This window comes from Lycium barbarum, chromosome 10 (genome assembly GCF_019175385.1).
Source record: "Lycium barbarum isolate Lr01 chromosome 10, ASM1917538v2, whole genome shotgun sequence".
Lineage (NCBI taxonomy): Eukaryota > Viridiplantae > Streptophyta > Magnoliopsida > Solanales > Solanaceae > Lycium > Lycium barbarum.
Genome location: NC_083346.1, coordinates 112,738,196 through 112,757,218, shown reverse-complemented (window position 1 = coordinate 112,757,218; position 19,023 = coordinate 112,738,196). Strand labels below are relative to the sequence as shown.

The window sequence follows — 19,023 nt, the reverse complement described above, 5'->3', positions numbered from 1 at the left end:
CGAGGCTATCATATTACTAAGTTCAAGGGGGTAATTCAGTCAACGCATAGTTTAGGCGTGCACTAAATAAAAGATAACAAGTTCAGGGGGGGTCCCAAGCCATTCTGCCTTAATAATGTCATATTATAAGGGGCAATTTGCACAATTGCCCTTATTCGGTGGTCTTTAATATTTGCCCCTCAAATTGGTGGTCTTTAATTTTTGCCCTTCATTAAAACCCTTTGGTTGCGGGTTCAAACCCCGGCTCAGTTAAAAATTAAAAAAGAAAAATTCGCAAGGTAGAGTTACGTAGCAAAGTCAGGCCTATTCGGGCCAAAGTTAGGCCTTCAGGTAGAGTTTGAACTATCAGGCAGAGTTTGAGTTTGAGTCAAACTTTGTCTGATCAAGTAGAGTTTGACTGCAAACTCTACCTTAAGATAGAGGTTTACATTAAGGCAATTTTTTTTTACTCGGTTGAAATTTTGCAAAACTCTGCCTTAAGGCCTAACTTTACTAGGAAACTCTGTTTTGCGATTTTTTTTTAATGGAGCCAAGGTTCGAACTCAAACCTCATGATGTTAGGCGAAGGGTAAAAATTAAAGACCACTAATTTGAGCGGCAAAAAATAAAGACCGGTGCATTTGAAGGGCAATCCGCATAAAAAAAAGTATTACAAGACAATTCCAATACAATACTTCCACTCTGTTTTGAAATATATAGCTGAACTTCATGGTCACCACTCACTAGTTCCATTCTTTGCAACCTCCATATTACGATCCTCGCTAACCAGGGGCGGAGGTAGCATATATCATATAGGTTCCATAGAATTCAGTAGCTAGTCCAAGAATATGTATTAAAAAGTATTTTCTCTGTCCCAATTTATGTGATAGTTTTTGCTTTTCGAGATTCAAACTGCATGAATTTTTATCAACATTATAAGATGTATATTTTTACCAAATTGATATGCGAAAAGTTGTAACTTATAGTATTTTTCATGTAGTTTTCAAATACATTAATTTTAATGTTAAAGTATTGATCATCTAACTTCAAAATTTAGTCAAATTGACTCTAAAAAAAAAGTGTCACATAAATTAAGACGGAGGGAGTACTAAATATGTACAGAAACCCAACTTCTAGTACTTGAGGCCACGTTGGTTCAAATCCTGGCTCCGCTTATGTGACGAACATGACATCTCTTTTTTTTTTTTTTTCCCTGAGTGGTCATTTTCATAATTAATTCTGCTTAGAATGTGTTCGTTAGAGAAGCTGGACCTAAGATTTCATGAACAAGTCAATGTTCTTTATATTTTATTTTAGTGTTCAGTTGTTTAATAGAAGCTTCTTTTTTACTTTTTCTTTTTATTTTATACTTGACGGTGAAAGAACACTTTTGATCTTCCTTAATTGGCAGACAAAATATTGATTTTCACTAGGTTAACTATTTAGGGGTCATTTATTTTGATCTTCCTAGATCATATTATTGGTGGCTATGGAATACTTGGAGTTAAAACATGGAGGTTTAAATGACAAAATTTTAAAGATCTTGCCGGGGTAACTATTTAGGGGTCATTTATTTTAGTATACAAGAACAAATAATCCCACATTAAACTCTATATTATATAATGACATATATGTGATTGATTTTTCGTTTAAAAACAAAACTTTCTGTTGTCTGATTTTAATAAATCCATAACTCTTTTTCTACCAAAAGAAACATAAAGAATATATGTGCTAACAATGAGTGGCGGAGCCAGCAATTTCATCAAGGGTGTTCAAACTTCGAAGAAGAAAAAAAAATCCAAGTTAGTGGGTGCATCGAACAAAAGAAAAATTAATAAATGGGTGCACTGATAAGAAAATTTCTTTTTAAAAAGCGAGATTCATTTACAAACATCCTGTCATTCATAGGATAAAATAAACATGTCTTAGGGGGGAAAGAAAAAAAAAATTGAAAGATTCCAGTTTAACTTAATATCATACTAAACATAAGGTTAAAAAAATAAATGCACTCTACTTATTTACATCAAAAGAATGTAAAAGTCATTGGCTGTTACGTTTCGAACCATGTATTATTGGTACTCAAAGATCTCTCGATTATAAAAATTAAACTAATAGGATTCGTTATTAGTGGATTAACTTTTTTTCAAATTATAATTACCCAAATAATTTCTTTAGTCGCATTTAGGGAAACTGCTAAGTCCAATTTTGAATTTCTATTATCATGGAAGGTTAAGTTTGGAGCTAAAAATATTTTGGAATTTAAATTGAAATCTTCCCATTTGATTTTTGATTGGTAATAAAAAAAAAAAAAAAAAAAAAAAAAAAAAAAAAAAAAAGCCAGAACGGAAGATAGTTTCAAGAGCAGAGAGAGAAAGCAGAGCTCAGATGTTTGGGCTCTTTTAAGATTTAAAATATTTTTTTGGGTCTGCTTTATTTTTTTTATTTTTTTTTGAAAGAATCCTTTAAAAACAAAAGACTACGAAAAAAATACATAAATGACGGGTCGAACGCACGACCTTCCTGCCAGCAATCAACACCGCTGGACCAAGTCCATTACTCGTCTCAAGGATGTTCAAACGCAGATATATTATGCCAAAACGTAATATTTAGCTTATATACGTGGTATAATTTTCTGACGAAGGGTGTTCATCTGACCACCCTTCCACAACTGTAGCTCCGCCCCTACTAGCAATTCGAGGATTAAGATAAATTCTAGTATTGTAGCAAGGGTATCTTTTAAAAAATGATTTAATTTGTTCTTCTTCTCCTTGTTCTTCCTTGTATTTTTGTCAAGTTTGTTTTCTATTACATGAGAGAAAGGAAAGGGGAATAGACGGATAGTGAGAATTGAACCAACAACTATAGTGTGAAAGAGTCCCTCTTATACCCCCAGATTATACGCATTGATGGCAATTAATGTCTTCTAATTTTCCTAAAGCTGACTCTTATTTCTGATCAAATCGATTTGGCTAAAATGTTAGTTATTTTGCAATCACTGCCAAATATTATTTTGCTTCTTGGAACGTCTTGGGCTCCAGCTTTCTGGTATTGAGATTGTTAGCTATATATCTCAAAAGGAAATTTAAAAAGCCACTAGCTATACATGCTTATATAGATAACTCCTCAGATTTCTCTAATATTGTGTTGTAGTTGACAAGCTTCTCAATCAAAACAACATGTGTGATAAGAAAGATATGTTTTGATGACATGACAAACTCTAAGGAACCAGATGCAATTACGTCCATCTGTCTGAAATTAGTTAACCTTATGATATCTTATATGCTGCTTGTTTAACATGCTCTTTGAAGGATCAGATGCATGCAGGGATTGCTCATATATGAGAGACCAGATATGTTGATTCAAAGGACCAGATGGGATCAGGTCTCTAGCCTGCTCAGCTAACAATGCAGCTGTAGAGCTATTGACAGTGTGTCCAGTACTTACAACGTGTTCGAAGAACAGATGAGGAACTAGGTTCCTCCAATTAAAGGTTCTGGTCACTGAATCTGAAAGTCCAAATCCGCAGCTGTAAAGTGAGCGATTAAAAAGTACAATGCTGCTGTAAAGTGAGCGGATGAAAAGTACAATACAACTGTACAACAGTACCTCATTAAGGCCGATTGATTAACCGTCCAGATTTCATAAGTGGTCATCTCTACTCTCTCTTTCTCTCTCTGTGTGTGCATATAAAAACATCATCTTCCAAGAGAAGACTCATTCTTGCACCATCCAAAATTTTCTCCATCCAAAGTGCAAGTCTCCATCTTTCAAGGTGTTCCTAAAGAACAGAGCCACAACAACCCGAAGGACCAGGTCCAAAACTGAAGATATTTTAGGTCCTTAGTTTGTTCAGTCTTTGTTTTTTGTTCTTAAACTATAAACCTACTCTTCCATAAAAAGAAGCTATTTGTAGGTGTCCTAAATTTTCAAAGTTGCTTCCAAAAGCTCTTAAGTGGTACACTAGGCTAAAGGTAGCTTAGTTGTATTAGTGTGTGGCTAGAGTTAGTCATTATGCTGGAATTCTCAAAGAGTGCCTTTGAGTGGTACACCAGGTTGGGGTGAGTCTAGGTGTATTAGTGTGCTTGGCTAGAGGTAGTCAAGTGTGAGGGTTGCATAAGCGTTATTATAAGGGTGAGAGATTATGGGAGTTAATTCCTAGCTTATGATAGAGTTGTAACCTGAGTTACTAGGTTAGTGGAGTTGAAATCCAACAGAGGTAGGTCGTGGATTTTAATCCCTTTAGCAAGGAGTTTTCCACATAAAAATATTGTGTTAATTCTCGTACTGCATTGCATAAGGGAACTGGTACGCGACTAGGTCCCTCATATATTGTTTGGTGGACGCACGACCTGTAAAAACTGGTATTAGAGCAGGTTCTTTCTAAAAAGTTAACACCTAGAGAGGATCTTCATCATGGCTAGTTCATCAAGCCTAGATAACGGAGAATCTATCATAAGACCACCAAGATCCAACAGAGAATATCATGGATGGTGGAAAGGGAGAAGGTATAACTTTGATCGACCTAGTTTCGAAAAATGAAGAAGGCTGAAGTGAAAGGAAGCAGTCAAAAATTACTTTAATAATGTTAACTTGGATAGTGATTGCTCAAGACATATAATTGAAAGAGTGGATGATTTCCTTTCAATCAAGTCCTACCAATGAAAGAGTGTGTCTTGTGGAAATGGCAAGAAAGGTCGCATTCTTGGCCGTGGCACAAATTGGTAAGACATCCTCCCATGAACTGAAAATGTGGCACAGAGGAACCTGGTCCCTCTATCACTCCACTTGCTGAAAGCTGATTCTGCAAGATAGAGGACCAGGTAGCAGACATCTTCACCAAGGCACTAAGCAGGGATCAACAATCTATAGAAGATGGGTTTGATCGAGCTTAACTTGTTGCCCTTCCTCAAACTTCTTCAGGCTTAGCTTTGTTCAGAGGAAAGGTACAAGGTTAAAAGGTGTTTTTTAGAAGCATCTAACTCACTCTTGTACCGTTACAAGTACACACACGTGGCAGGGTCAGGACAGTACAAGCATAAGTGACATTGCACATCTCAGAACTCTTGCCTGGTCTTCAAAATTGATAAGGGACCTAGTGTCCATGACTCAAGTTAGTAGTCTCTTCAGTGCTTAATATGTCTAGAACTGTGTAGAATGCCATGTCATTAAGACTGTTCCGCTTCCTATTCCGATTTGAGCCCTTTAAATGTCTGTCCATCCCGAACCTCTTCATACCTCAAAAGAAAACCATTCCTCTTCAGATCTTGCTAAAAAATTACCATATCTGAAATCTGAATCATCCTTCATCGCTAGCCAGAATCTCAACCCCACTATATCACTACTAGATCCCAAATATAGTCTGACTCTGGCAAGCCCCACATCCATCGATCATTCGAGAACAGATAAAGGACTCTATGAGCCCTGTGTAGATCTTGAAGACTCTAAATGAGGGGGAGAAAAACAAATCTAATATCATGGAAAGTGGAACTAAAATCGTTAAGGGATTTGTAGAGGCCTTGATGTGCCGTGAATTTTGGCACATTTTATGCCTTTGTAACTAGAAATGTTGCTTTATTTTAAGTGTTTTTATATTGTTTCTTATGTTATTTTTGTGTTTTATAGGGTTGATTAACTAAGGATCGGAAATGAGAAGTAATGCTGAAAAAACGGACAAAGTGGAGCTAAGCGACAGTCAGTAACTCATGTTACGGACCGTAACAGTGTCCGTAGCTCATGTTAAGGATCGTAACGGTGTCCGTAACTGATTTTACGGTTCGTACCATTGAACCGTAACAGGGCCTAAATTTCCAGAAAAAGTTTTCATTGAAACCATCAGTGTTACGGTGTAGTGTTACGGTCCGTAACTCATGTTACGGTCCGTAACTCATGTTACGGTCCGTAACATGTCACCGTAACAGGAGCTAAATTTCCAGAGAGTTTTCAATGAAACCATCAGTGTTACGGTGTAGTGTTACAGTCCGTAACTCATGTTATGGTCCGTAACATGTCACCGTAACAGGGCCTAAATTTCCAGAGAGTTCCCAAGTAAAGTCACAAGTGACGCCTCAGAAGGACGGACCGTAACACAGGGTACGGTCCGTCGCATTGTGGCCGTAACAACAAGTGATCAAATGACGAAATGATGGACGGACCGTAACCTGAGTTACGGTCCATAACAATGCGGCGTAAGGGCATTTTTGTCCAGAAACTTAGCGCGATTTTTGGCTCTATAAATACATAATGTAGGGTTTTAATTCATTATTCAGATTTTATTTTAGAGGCACAAACCCTAGGTCTTTAATATTGAAGTGGTTGGAGCATTTAAGGCAACAACTTCACTCTCATTCCATCTTGTATTAGCATTGTAAGTGTATTATGTTAATCTTTAAGCTTTTTCTGTCAAGAAACATTATGAGTAGCTAATTTCAATTCTAAGGTTGTGAATCCCATGATGGGTATTATGTGAATGGGTTCTATTATTGATATATGCATAATGGTTGTTGTTATTTATTCTATCTTTGAGTTGTAACGTTGGGTAATGATTGCAAGCATTAGCCGAAGCCATTATATTGACTTTTCTTGGGAAAGAGAGTCAATATTGGTAAGATTGAATAACAATGACTCGAGGCGTTAACCCTCGTTTAATAGACTAACTTAGGAATAAGAATAAGTCTAAATTGGCATTATTGGTCGCTCTTCGATTGTAACTCTTTTATATTCGGAAGAATCATAAAGAGGAAATACTGCTTAACTGTTGGGAAACATTAAGAAGTCTTTAAGAGACCAAGTGCATATTCATAGAACAACCATTAGAAGTATATCACTTTGAAACCTGAAGCATAATATCTAATCAAATTGGGGAACACAATCTTAGTCTCTCTCTCACATTAATTACATTTTAAGTCAAAGTATTCAATTACATTATTCAACAATCAATTCAAACTATCCGGAATAGGATTAAAGCATTTAAAGACTGGTATCGCATACGATTAGTACTCTTTTCTCTCCATATTCCCTGTGGGATTCGACCCCAACCTTGTTGGGTTACTATATTTGACAACGTTCGCTTTACGCCATTAATAGGTGTAATTTGAGCGTATCAAATTTTGGCGCCGTTGTCGGGGAATACGGTTTAGAAATTACTAATTGTTGTGTACTATTCTTTAAAACTTTTTCTATTCCATCACACCTCGTTTGCTGTTTTAGTGAACCAGGTGAACATGGCAGGAAGACCCCATCGCAATCAAGGAAACCAAGGGGGAATCCAAGTGAACCATCCTGCACCAGAAGAAGGGGAGGATGAGAATGTATTTGCGGAATTCATCGACGAAGCTGATTATGCTTCAGCCGTAGTTCCGCCTAGAACAGGAAATGCAAATTTCAAAATTGATAGTTCTATCTATCAGCTATTGAAACTTGAAGGCTATTTCCGAAATTCTTCGGAGGACTGTCCACTTCGACACCTGAAGAATTTCGTGCATGCATGTTCTCAACAATCTCAAGGTGCTGTTCTTGTTGATGCACTGCGATTACGGGTTTTCAAATATTCCTTGGCTGGCCAAGCGAGGTAATTGTATGAAAAGCTACCCAGCAATACTATTCACACCTGGAACGAGTTGGCCAATATATTTTTAAAAAAATGGTTCCCACCAAGCAAAAAGGCTGAGCTTCGGGACAAGATCTTTGGGTTCAAACAACTTCCGGGGGAACAGTTATATGCAGCATGGGAGCGTTTCAAATATTATCTAGCTCAATCTCCGACTCATGAATTTCCGGATGCAATCCTCACCGAGAAGTTCTACAAGGGGCTAGATACCATGAATCAAATAGCTGTCAATACTGCAGCTGGGGGATGCTTCATGGACAAATCCTTTGTCAACATCACCAGGTTGCTCGACAAGCTTACTACCCACAATCAAGCCTGGCATTCGAGTGATAGCGAAGTTCTATCATATGGTAGTCCCTCTGCTGCCGCGGTGGCCAAAGAAAATCATGAGCGAGATCATGCATTCGCTCAATTGCAAACCACCGTGGATTTATTATCGAAAAGGCTTATGGAGAAAGAAGCCAAAGGGGTAAATGTTGTCGACGAGATGCCACCTCATGCGCCCGGAATGTACCAAGTCTCTGACGAAACTTATCTAGAAGGGAAGCCACAATATGAGGATGCTAATTATGTCAATAACTCGCAAGGGGGTTATCAACGACAAAACTATCATGTTGTTAATTGACTTTGACTTTTCTCTGCTTTATCATTTGTTATTACGTATGACGTCCCGCTATCTCAAATATCGCCTCTAACTTTTGGTTTTTGATTAGATTTTCTTTCATATTTACTTTGTCGTGTTAGAAGTGTTAGTTCTATCAAATATTAATAACATGAGGAACTTATTGGATTTAATATAGAGTACTATTAGGTTTTAAGCATATTTTTTATTCTGTATTACATCATATTGACATTCTTAATTCCTTAATGCTCTTGGTCTAAATAAATTTTTAGGAGTAATACTACATTGTAATCAACTGATATTGTATAATCCAGCCAACTATCCAAATTCAATGAAATCATTAATGACAATCACTAATGAATATTAATAAATAGTAAATAATGTAATATTTTGTGTTGAGGATATCACTCCTAAAAGCAAAGAGGAGGAAACATTCCATCCATAAAAAACTGAATTAATTACTTTTACACTCCACCTTGACCACTTCGAATTTATCACTGGCTGCCGCTCCATAAACAGCTTGACATCACCATCCTTCATAATTTAGGTGTCATCTTGATATGTCTCTCTTAACTTCTGATCCTGAATTATGAAATATAATATCCGTATCCAAAAATAAAAAGACAAACTCAATTCTCTGAATTATTTATATAGGCATAAATGAAAGAACACCAATAATAACTTACATATTTAAATTTGGGGGTTATGAAGATAAAATGCTTGAAAAATAAGAATAATATTAAATATAAAAATTATGGAGATTTAAGAAATAAGATTTATGGACAATATTAAGTGTAGAATTTATGGAGAGAATTGTATATATTATGAAGGTAAATTTTTTAAAATAAGACAAATTAAAAAATATATAGAGAAAAGTAAATAAAAAAAGGAAGAAAAAGATATGACTTAAGAGAGATGTTTACCTATATCTATTTCATAAGTAACATATACATATCCAACCTTTATTCGTAATTTGATACATGATATATATTATATGTTACCATGCCAATTGTCACCTATGTTACCTTAATATCTACATAAGAGTGTGCACATATTAAATAGGACATAATATATATTTAGTCCGTAAAAATACATAGGAAATAGGTTTCTGTAGCACCTCCCTATACCTCTTTTTGTTATGGCTTTTAAGCTTTTTGTATGTTCTTCGCTTTTGATTTTTCATTCTAATAACGCCCCATTTCAAAATCTACACCTCCAATTTTATACTGCAAAATTTTAAAAAATCTACTTCTTTCTCCTAATATTTACTATTACCATTTCAAAACACCAACACTTTTGACACTTGAGAGAAAGATTACACAAGTAGATTAAAAAGGAAGAAGGAAAAGAATTAATCAGTTACAAAGAGTGGAAGTGTGAAACTATGAGAAATAAAACGAAACTCACCAATTTTTTGTGTGAAATCCCTATTCAACTAACATTTCTTTTTCTTTTACATTGTTGATGACGGGGGCAAGGACTCACAATCAACACAATACCAAATCTACCACAAATATAATTTGCCAAGGTTTTAAGTTTGTGTGATGTGGATATGGAGAAAAGATAACCATGTAGGTAGGAAGAAAATGTTTGAAGGTGATAATTTATAGGTATAATGATTATATTGATTTGTAACTGATGTTAAATTGAAGAGGTAAAATAATAATAGTAATAAAGATTTTAATGTGCCAATAAGCATTATATTTTCCGTTACCAACTTTTAAGTTAATAAGCCTTATTTCTTTCCTCCAAATTCTTCAGGTTTTATTGGTGTGTATATTGATGATATAGAGTATTTAATACCATAATTGAATGGGCAATTAAGTACAGACAGTAGAAGGAAAAAGGTAGCACACTTCTTTTGCATATTTGGAACAAAAAGCAAGGAAAATACAAAAAAAATGTCAAAAAAAAAGAGAAAAAAAAAAAGATAAATGCCAATGAAGGTCATAAAGAGATGCCACCTAGGATTGTCTATGCCTAGCTTTATATTATATATAGATTAGAGTTGTGAATGTAGTTTTGTGTTGTTTATTGATTTCAACTAAAAATCGTTGAACAAACATACCTGGTTCCAGGGGCGGGTGAAGGAAGGGCCAAAGGGGATTCATCAGAACCCCCTTCGGTGGATAATTATACTGTTTATTTATGGTTAAAATTATTTTATATATATATATATATATATATATATATATATATATATATATATAGTGTTATACCCCATTTTAACGGGTCAAAGCGGAATACAACATATTGATGATTCCTAATTATTTAACTTAAGGAGTCGCCACCTAATTAATTTAACGGTGAATTAAGACACCTATTTTGACTAGGTAAATGCCTAAAACTCCAATCTTAAAGGTCTTACTAACCTAATAAATTCTAGGTAAGGGTTCTAAATATCCTAATGGGAAGGTCTTAGGCATCCATTAGAATCCGTTAATTACGGTTACCAATCAAACTTAAGTGAATTAACTAAGCTTAAAAAATGTAATTAAAACCAAGTGCTAATGCATTTTGTTGAAATTAAGTAGTGAAATTGCACGGTGTTTGGAAAACTCAGCTTTTTAAATTTAAAGACTAGACTCTCAAGTTGGATACTTCAAAAAAAAAAAAAAAACAAAGATAATAATAATTTGAAAAAGTTTGAAAGCATCATTTTCCGAAGCAAGAAAAAGTTGAATCTGTTATTAGACTAGATAAAGACATTTACATACAGAAAAGGTTTGGACTTAAAGTTGATAAAATGGGTTTAGCATTAAATAACAATTTTCAATAGTTGACTTACTCTATTAAATAGAAAATTCTGACTTTAATGCCTTTGACGTTAAGGAAAATTGAGAACATGGAAAATGTTATGGTATCAAAATTTTTAATACAGGCAGAAGCTCAAACTCAAATTTAGAGGAATCATTTGGACTCTTTGAAAATCTGGTTTTTATGAAATCATTTGGATACATAAAATATCTCATGAACTGAGCTAGATTAAAGAAAAAAAAATCAATTCTTAGCTTATAGCTACTTTTTGGCATAGGAAAAACAATATAAAATCTTTCTGAATAACTTGGGATAACAGAAATGAAGTTATGTCCGCTCCTACTCTAATTTAACCATAGATTCAAAGTCCTTATAGCTAGATACTATGTTTCATATGATAGAATGAGTAAATATTATCTAGAAGTGATGATCCTATATGCCAAATGACTTGATTAATAACTAGGTGTTTCCCTAGATGTCTAGACCTGAGTTCAGTTAACTTCATAATGCCTCGAGCTTCAAACAAATCACCAAAACAAACCAACAAGTATACATGGTAACAACTAAAGAAAAAAAATAAAAGCTATCAAATATGACGTTAATGGAAGAGTATATTCGATTGTTTATCATTTCCTTTCACTCCTCTTCGTTTTCTTCTGTTCGGATGAGTTTCGAAAAAGAACGAGAGATATGAGTGGTATAGTGGATGCACGTTAAGATCTTGCGATGACGTCGAGTCTCAACCCGAGACTCTTCGGCTCCGGTATTCATGTAAACAAAAGGAAAAGATGAAAAGGATTAGAAAATGTGATTTTTAAAACAATAACAAAATGTGGAAAAAAAAAAGCGAATCATACGCACATTCGGTTCAGTTCTTTAGAACAAGCATCCATAAAGCATGAAAGAGTTTTAGACATTTAAATAGCAATTCCAAGAAGTATTAAAGCATAGAACACAATAGATGATGACATACTCTCTCGTCTCAATCTATTTTACAAACGAGACATTCAAGTCCTATGAATAATTAAAATATCTAAGTACTTTGAGTACATTGATACTTAACAGTAGAGTTTTTTTTTCCACTTTTTTTTCACTTCTCGCTCCCTAAGCTATATTTATATTTCCCAAGCAAGATGTGTACTTTTATTAACAGAGAGATTAGTACGTAGGTAGGACTTTTAGTGCAAGAACATCAACACACCATATGTTCAACTTCATGGTTAAATATCGATCTAGTAAAACAGAAAGTAACTCTAACGTGTTGTCTACATTTTGTTGTATTTTATATAAGCCCAAACAGTTACTGCTACTTATAATAAGAGGAAGAGTCACTTATTTTAACATGGCATGGCAGATTCATAACTTATAGAATCGGGCTTTCATATTACTGACTTAAACTAAGCATATACGGAAGCACAAATTCAGATTTTAAAATTTCATCCAAAACAATGGCAGATATATGAATATCTAGAGGTAACCTTAAACCAGTACATCTAAAGTGGGTAATGAGAAAGAAACACAACAGCCGTATCGCCCAAGATCGAAAGTGTGTAACAAAATATAGCAAACATAGGAGCATATATCCAGATTCATACAAAAATTATAAACTCGAATAATTAAAGTTACTACTGCAACTTTGTGTCCTCTTCGAACATAAAATGAGTTCCCAATAACATAATTTTTTAAAAGACATCTTTATCAAAATTTGTGAGCACATTTAAATACCACTGCGAGCCTAAAGCGTGATTTTCAATACGACACAACTGAATAAAAGAGGACAAAACAGAAAGGCATCGAATATTACCTTTTGTGGGTGCAGTGAACTCGGGTGCGGGGTCTTAGATACGACGTAGTCCGAACTCGCTCAGGAACAAAGCAACACAATTAAAAAAATGAAAGAAATATTTGCCGCAGCTAGGAGTCGACAAAGATCTATGTAGAGGGAAAACGTGCAATGAATCTCGGTTTGGAAAAAAAAATAGTATGACACGGAGAGTATTTTTTTTTTGGATGTTTAGAGAGGGACAATAGCAGCCAAGCCTTCGCCCTAAATGAAACCAAACGATAGTATTTATAGGACGAGCTTAGGGTTTGCTAGGGTTCCAAGATTTTGGGCGGGATTTCTTGGTCAAAACTCCATTTGAAATCCAAACGTTCAGATTTTGGACAGATTTGCAGGTCAGATGGTCGAAAAAAAAGGCAAGATTTGAAAATCAAGAGTGAAAGCAATGTATGTCCCTATACTTTCTGGTTTGAAAAAAAAAAAAAAATTCCAAAACAAGGTGTGCGTTGTTTTGACCATGGTTGGAGAGAGATGTATCTTTGTGTAGAAGAGGAAAAAGATAAGAAAGGAAGGGTGCGGCTGATTTTTTTGAGTAGAGATTAGGTTTGCAAATGTTTAGGGTTATTTGGGATGGATGGGCTGAAACTTTAGGGCCATGCTAAATGGACGAATTTGGGCTTTATTTTGGGTCATTAGTGGCCAAATTAAGGATCAGATTTTTATATAAATTAGGCTAGTATGAGGTCTTTTATCTTGGACTTAATATGCTTTCTTTCTTATATTTATTTGCCCCCCCCCCCCCCCCCCCCCCAAAAAAAAAAATAAAGATGAAAGACACTCTTTAGTTAATTATATATTAACGCGTGCTAAATATTACTCAATATAAAAATATATTTATTAGTACTCAAATAAAATTATACGATATTGTAATAGCCGCGTGATAATATTTTTAAAGTTTAAAAGTAAGTAAAAGCTATCGTCTAAATATATATAAAATGAACGCGATGCGTAAGATGTTAAAAGCGATCAGGGCGATTATGATATTAAGTGAGAGCAGTGTAATGAAAGTAATAACGATAATAATAATAATAATAATAATAATAATAATAATAATAATAATAATAATAATAATAATAATAATAAATAATAATAATAATAATTAATAAATAAATAAAAATACAGTAATAGTAATAGCAATAATGACACTGATAATAGTTAATGACTATAGTTGAATAATGGAAAACGACGATATAAATAACTGTTCTTAAGTTGTTCAAATATTAGAAGCGTAAATAAATATTGTGGAAGAAAGGCGGGACAAAATCGGGTGTCAACATATAGTAGACGTTGAACCCCCTTTGGCTTCTTCATGTGTTTACTTTTTCATATTTTGAACTCCCTTAGTGAAAATCCTGACTCCGCCATTGCCTGATTCCGAGCTTTATAATTAGTTGGGACTTGAGAGATAATTTCAATAGAAATAAAAATACCCAAATCAGTAAAGCAAAATAAAGAAGAAACCTTGTTAAAAAAATGATTAGCTTCGTCAAACAATCCTGCTTAGTGTGGTATCGTTTCAATTATTCTTGAATATCAAAATATCTTTCTATGACAAGTTGATTAATCAATACTGATTTAGTTCAGAAGAAATGATTAATCCTGCATATAGTAAAGCTCAAGTCGAATTATTGAAGAATATTATATCATACAGTTGCATTTGTTCGAAATAAAATGAAAAAACTCTAAAATAAGAAGAATGTTCTTTTTAACTCCCTACTTTTGTATGATTAATTTTTAGGAGTTTATATTTGATAACTTAATGCCACAAAGAATGAACCAAAAAATAATTAACAATTTAACTTTTAATGTCGGCAAGCCCGGGCCAAATATCACTAGTATATATATGGGGCAACTTACATAAATATCTACCTTTTAATGCTTGCTTTCAATTTGTAGCTACCTTTTTGCTATTTACAATTCGTAGCTACATTTAGGCATTTTCGCTGTATTTAACTGTATTTCAATGTATTTGAATACACTGTTTAGTTGTATCCAACAAAGTAGGAATTGTTAGTCAACCCCGTACCAACTCGTAAGATCTTGTAAAGTCATAGAATGTGTTGCTTCTGCCACCTATTCTTAGTACAAGCTTTAAGAAATTGAATTACAACAATCTATATATATATATATGTGTGTTGGTATACAATTTTTCGAGTAAATACAGTGTATTTGAAATTTTGCATCTGAAATTTTATTGAAATATATTCAAATACAGTCGAATACATATGTATATAGATCAATCAATCAACGCATATAGTAAATACATTATATTTACACTCAAATCCCATCAAACCTTTGGCGAAAATACAAAATACAGTCGTATCCGATCAAAATTTCTGATGAAAATACAAAATATATTGTATTTAAAAATGGAGAATACAATAAATCCGCTGAAAATACACTCAGATCTGAGAAGATATGGCCGATTGGCCATGGATTCCGTCCAGGGCGGTGGAGATGATGACGAGAAAGATGTTACACCTCGGAAATTTTCCGTTAGCATGTGCAAAATAGGCTAATAAGGATAAAATGTGTGTGTGGTATTTTGAAGGCGAGTAATAAGGTCCCGTAGATTGGTATCGAGGAGTTGAACAACTTTTAAGAAGGTTCCATAAGGATCGGAAATGAAGCAAAGTCAAGAAAATAAGATTCAGTGAACTGGGAGTATACGGTCCATTATACGGACCGTAAAAGTGTTTTACGGTCCATTATACGGACCGTAGAAGCGTCACAGAAGACACTGACTGAAGGGTGAGTTTTACGGTGTACTATACGGACCGTATAATGGTTTGACGGTTCGTAAAACGAACCGTCAAAGTGTCACAGAATGAGGTTGAGGGAAGATCAATTTTACGGTGAATTATACGGACCGTATAACAGTTATACGGCCCGACAAATGGACCGTCAAATGGTCACAGAGAGGGGTGATCACTGAGCCCATTTTTACGGTCAGTTATACGGACCGTATAACGAGCCGTATAATGGCATCGGGACTGAAGTTGAATTTTATAAAATATGATCCAAGTCTCATTTTTCATTTCCCATTTTCTACTACACGACTCTCTCTCTCTCTCTCTCTCTCTAGAATATTCTACACACTTCCAAACCAAGAACACAAGTAGAGATCAAAGATCAAATTCATCATAACCTAGTGCAAGAACACATCAAAAAGGGATTATTTGAGTCAAGAATCTCCTAGAAGGAGGAACTAGGGTTTTGTTGGAGTGAAGTAATTCAACTCAAGGGTTGTTCAATCACCATCCAAGGTATGTTTCATGACCTTATTAAGTTATTTAAGTGTTAAAAGTATAAGAAAGCTTGAATTGTAGAAAGACATAGAAAAATGGGTCTTGAATGGGTGAATAGTGCCACTATTGAGTGATGATGGAATCGAATCATATGAGTTGAAGTGTTAAGGTTATGCATATGCTAGAAATGATGATTTTACCATGAAATAAGTATTAAAGGTGCGAAAACACGATAATAAGCTATATGAATAAATGTGGGAAAATTGGAGGAAAATGGTGGAATATGGTGAGTTGACATGAATGATGGTTGTTGATTGTAATGTTGTGGATATTATGGTGAATGTTGGGAATTGGTATAGACGATGGGAAAATTAGAATAAAAAACGGAAGTGCTGCCCAATTTTCTTTAGGAATAGCGATGCGTTCTTATAGTCCATTAACTAATGACGATTCGAATTCTATTATGAAGGTAACGACGCGATATTAAAGGAGAGCAGGTGGACGATACTTTAGCTAAGCAACCAAGGTATGTGAGGCTAGTCCTTTTCTTCAAATGGCATGAATCCCATAGTATAAAATCCTTTTCTTTCCAAGAGCTCTTATACTCCGAAGATTTAAAAGCCTATATTTATGTCCATCTATATGAGCTAAGGTATATGATATGATAATGCTAAAGTGATGATTATGTCCTCATTGTCTACACTCACCTCATGTACTAATTCCTTCGAGGTGAGGCAGAATGTCAGAAATTTCTCCATAAAGAGATCGGGGGATCACGACCTTACGTCACCCCGATAGAGTACAGGTGATCATGAGCCTATGCATGTATTATGATGAGATAAGCATATTTTTAAAGTATATGATGATAAGTATTTTATGTTAAGCATGTCATGATTGCATTTACACCGTGCCTAGTTGGCCGGGCAGACACCGCTTCGGCGGGCGGCGATACGGATACACCATGACCCTCTCGGGCATGGGCAGACACCACTAGTGGGCGGCATGAGATGGTACCCCGGACGCGGGAGGCCTGGACGCGGGCTTATATTATTGATGATCACACCGTTCCGACATGGACGGGCAGTTTGCATGATATGTATACATGATACGATAAAGGGTATGAGTAAGACAACATGCATCATCCTTCCTATGATTATGATTCAGTCTCACATGTTCAATTGACGTTCCTTATGTTGCTATTGTCTCTCTCTTCATTATTTATGCCTCTCATACTCAGTACAATGTTCGTACTGACGTCCTTTTCTTTGGACGCTGTGTTCATGCCCACAGGTAGACAGGGAGACGAGCTAGATCCAGATCCATAGTGGCAGTCAGCTGTTGGGAGCACTCCATTGTCCGGAGGTGCTTGTGATCTCTTTTGTGTACGTATATATATATATATATATATATCCATTTTGGGCATGACGGAGTCTTGTTCCGTCCAGTGTACAGTATGTCAGTAGAGGCTCGTAGATGCGTAGTGTGGGTTAGATGGTTCCACAAAATATTATTATTACATGCATATACTATTTTGATAACTGTATGGCCAATGTATATAAAGCAAGTATGTTCTTTGTAAAGTATGATTCTCATATATCTTGTCTATAAATTATGGAAAGAGTATTTATTGAGTGAAATAAGTATTAAGAAGAGCGGTGCTCGGCGGTTTGCCCCGGGTACCCGTCGCGGCCCTAGCCGGGTCGTGACAAAAGTGGTATCAGAGCCAGGTTCAGTCCTAGGAAGTGTCTACGAGCCGTGTCTAGTAGAGTCTTGTTTATGGTGTGTAGCGCGCCACATCAATAAACAAGAGGCTACAGGGCATTTAGGAAAATGACCATCCTTCTTTCCATAGTTCGTGCGATAGAGCTGTGTGTAGGATTTTATTCTCTTCTAAAAGTGCGTTATGATTTCAGAATGCCGCCAAAGGGGAAAGCTACAGCTGCCCAGAAGGGCAAAGCTACGACAAAGAATCGAGCAGAAAGAGAGCCTCCGACGAATGTGGAAGAGGGTGAATCCCAAAATAAGGCATTGCCTAATGAAGAAGGGCAAGGAGGAGCCTCGGCTCCGGTTCCTCCACCAGTTGCTTTGGGTCAACAAGTGACCGAGGCCATACACTTATTGACTCAGCTGGTTGCCGCCCAGGCACAATGGCAAAGTGCGGGCCCGAGTGATCGTTCAACTAGTACAAGAGCCCGTGATTTCATGACCCTAAATCCCCCGGAGTTCTTTGGATCCAAGCCGGATGAAGACCCGCAAAACTTCATTGATGAGATGTTGAGAACCCTAAAGCTTATTCATGCTTCTGAGACAGAATCCGTGGAGTTGGTTTCTTATAGACTCCGCGATGTGGCGGTGCTATGGTATAACAACTGGATGACATCAAGGGGAGAAAATGCATCCCCTCCGGTTTGGCAAGAATTTGTGGATGCCTTTGTTCGTCATTACTTGCCACCCGAGACTCGCCGAGCTAGAGCGGACAGGTTCCTGAATTTGAAACAAGGGAACATGAGTGCCCGAGAGTATAGTATGCAATTCAATTCTCTGTAAAGGTATGCTCCGAGTGTAGTGGCCGACATGGGCGATCGTGTACACAGGTTCGTGAGTGGTTTGGGGCCACATTTGTTCAGAGAATGTTTGACGGCCTCTTTGCAAGACGGGATGGATATTTCCCGAATACAGGCCCATGCACAGAATCTTGAGGAATGACAACAATTACAGAGAGGTGATTATGACAGTGACAGGAGACAAGGAAAAAGGGCTAGATCGATGGGAGCAAGTAGTGAATATAGAGGGGGGTCGAGGCAGATGCATTCTAGGCACTCAGGTCAGTCAGCGACCAGTGCACCTCCTAGGTTTCCAGATAGAAGGGGTGATCGTTCTTTTCAGCCAGGACAGGGCCAGAGTTCGAGAGCCTCAGATTCCCAGTTCAGGGGAGATTTCAGTCAGCGGAGACCTCCGGTACCGCGGT

At 36.0% G+C, this 19,023-nt stretch overlaps 1 long non-coding RNA gene and 1 other non-coding gene across 2 annotated transcripts; both read right to left on the bottom strand.

The window, feature by feature from the left end:
• Window positions 1-7,644: 7,644 nt before the first annotated feature.
• LOC132616294 (small nucleolar RNA R71) lies at window positions 7,645-7,750 on the bottom strand. Its single transcript, XR_009573085.1, has one exon. It is a non-coding gene; the product is annotated as a small nucleolar RNA R71 (small nucleolar RNA).
• A 742-nt stretch (window positions 7,751-8,492) lies between these two features.
• On the bottom strand, window positions 8,493-13,440 carry LOC132615197 (uncharacterized). Its single transcript, XR_009572613.1, has 2 exons — window positions 12,769-13,440; window positions 8,493-8,789 (listed from the first exon to the last, which is right to left on the bottom strand). It is a non-coding gene; the product is annotated as an uncharacterized LOC132615197 (long non-coding RNA).
• Window positions 13,441-19,023: the final 5,583 nt, after the last annotated feature.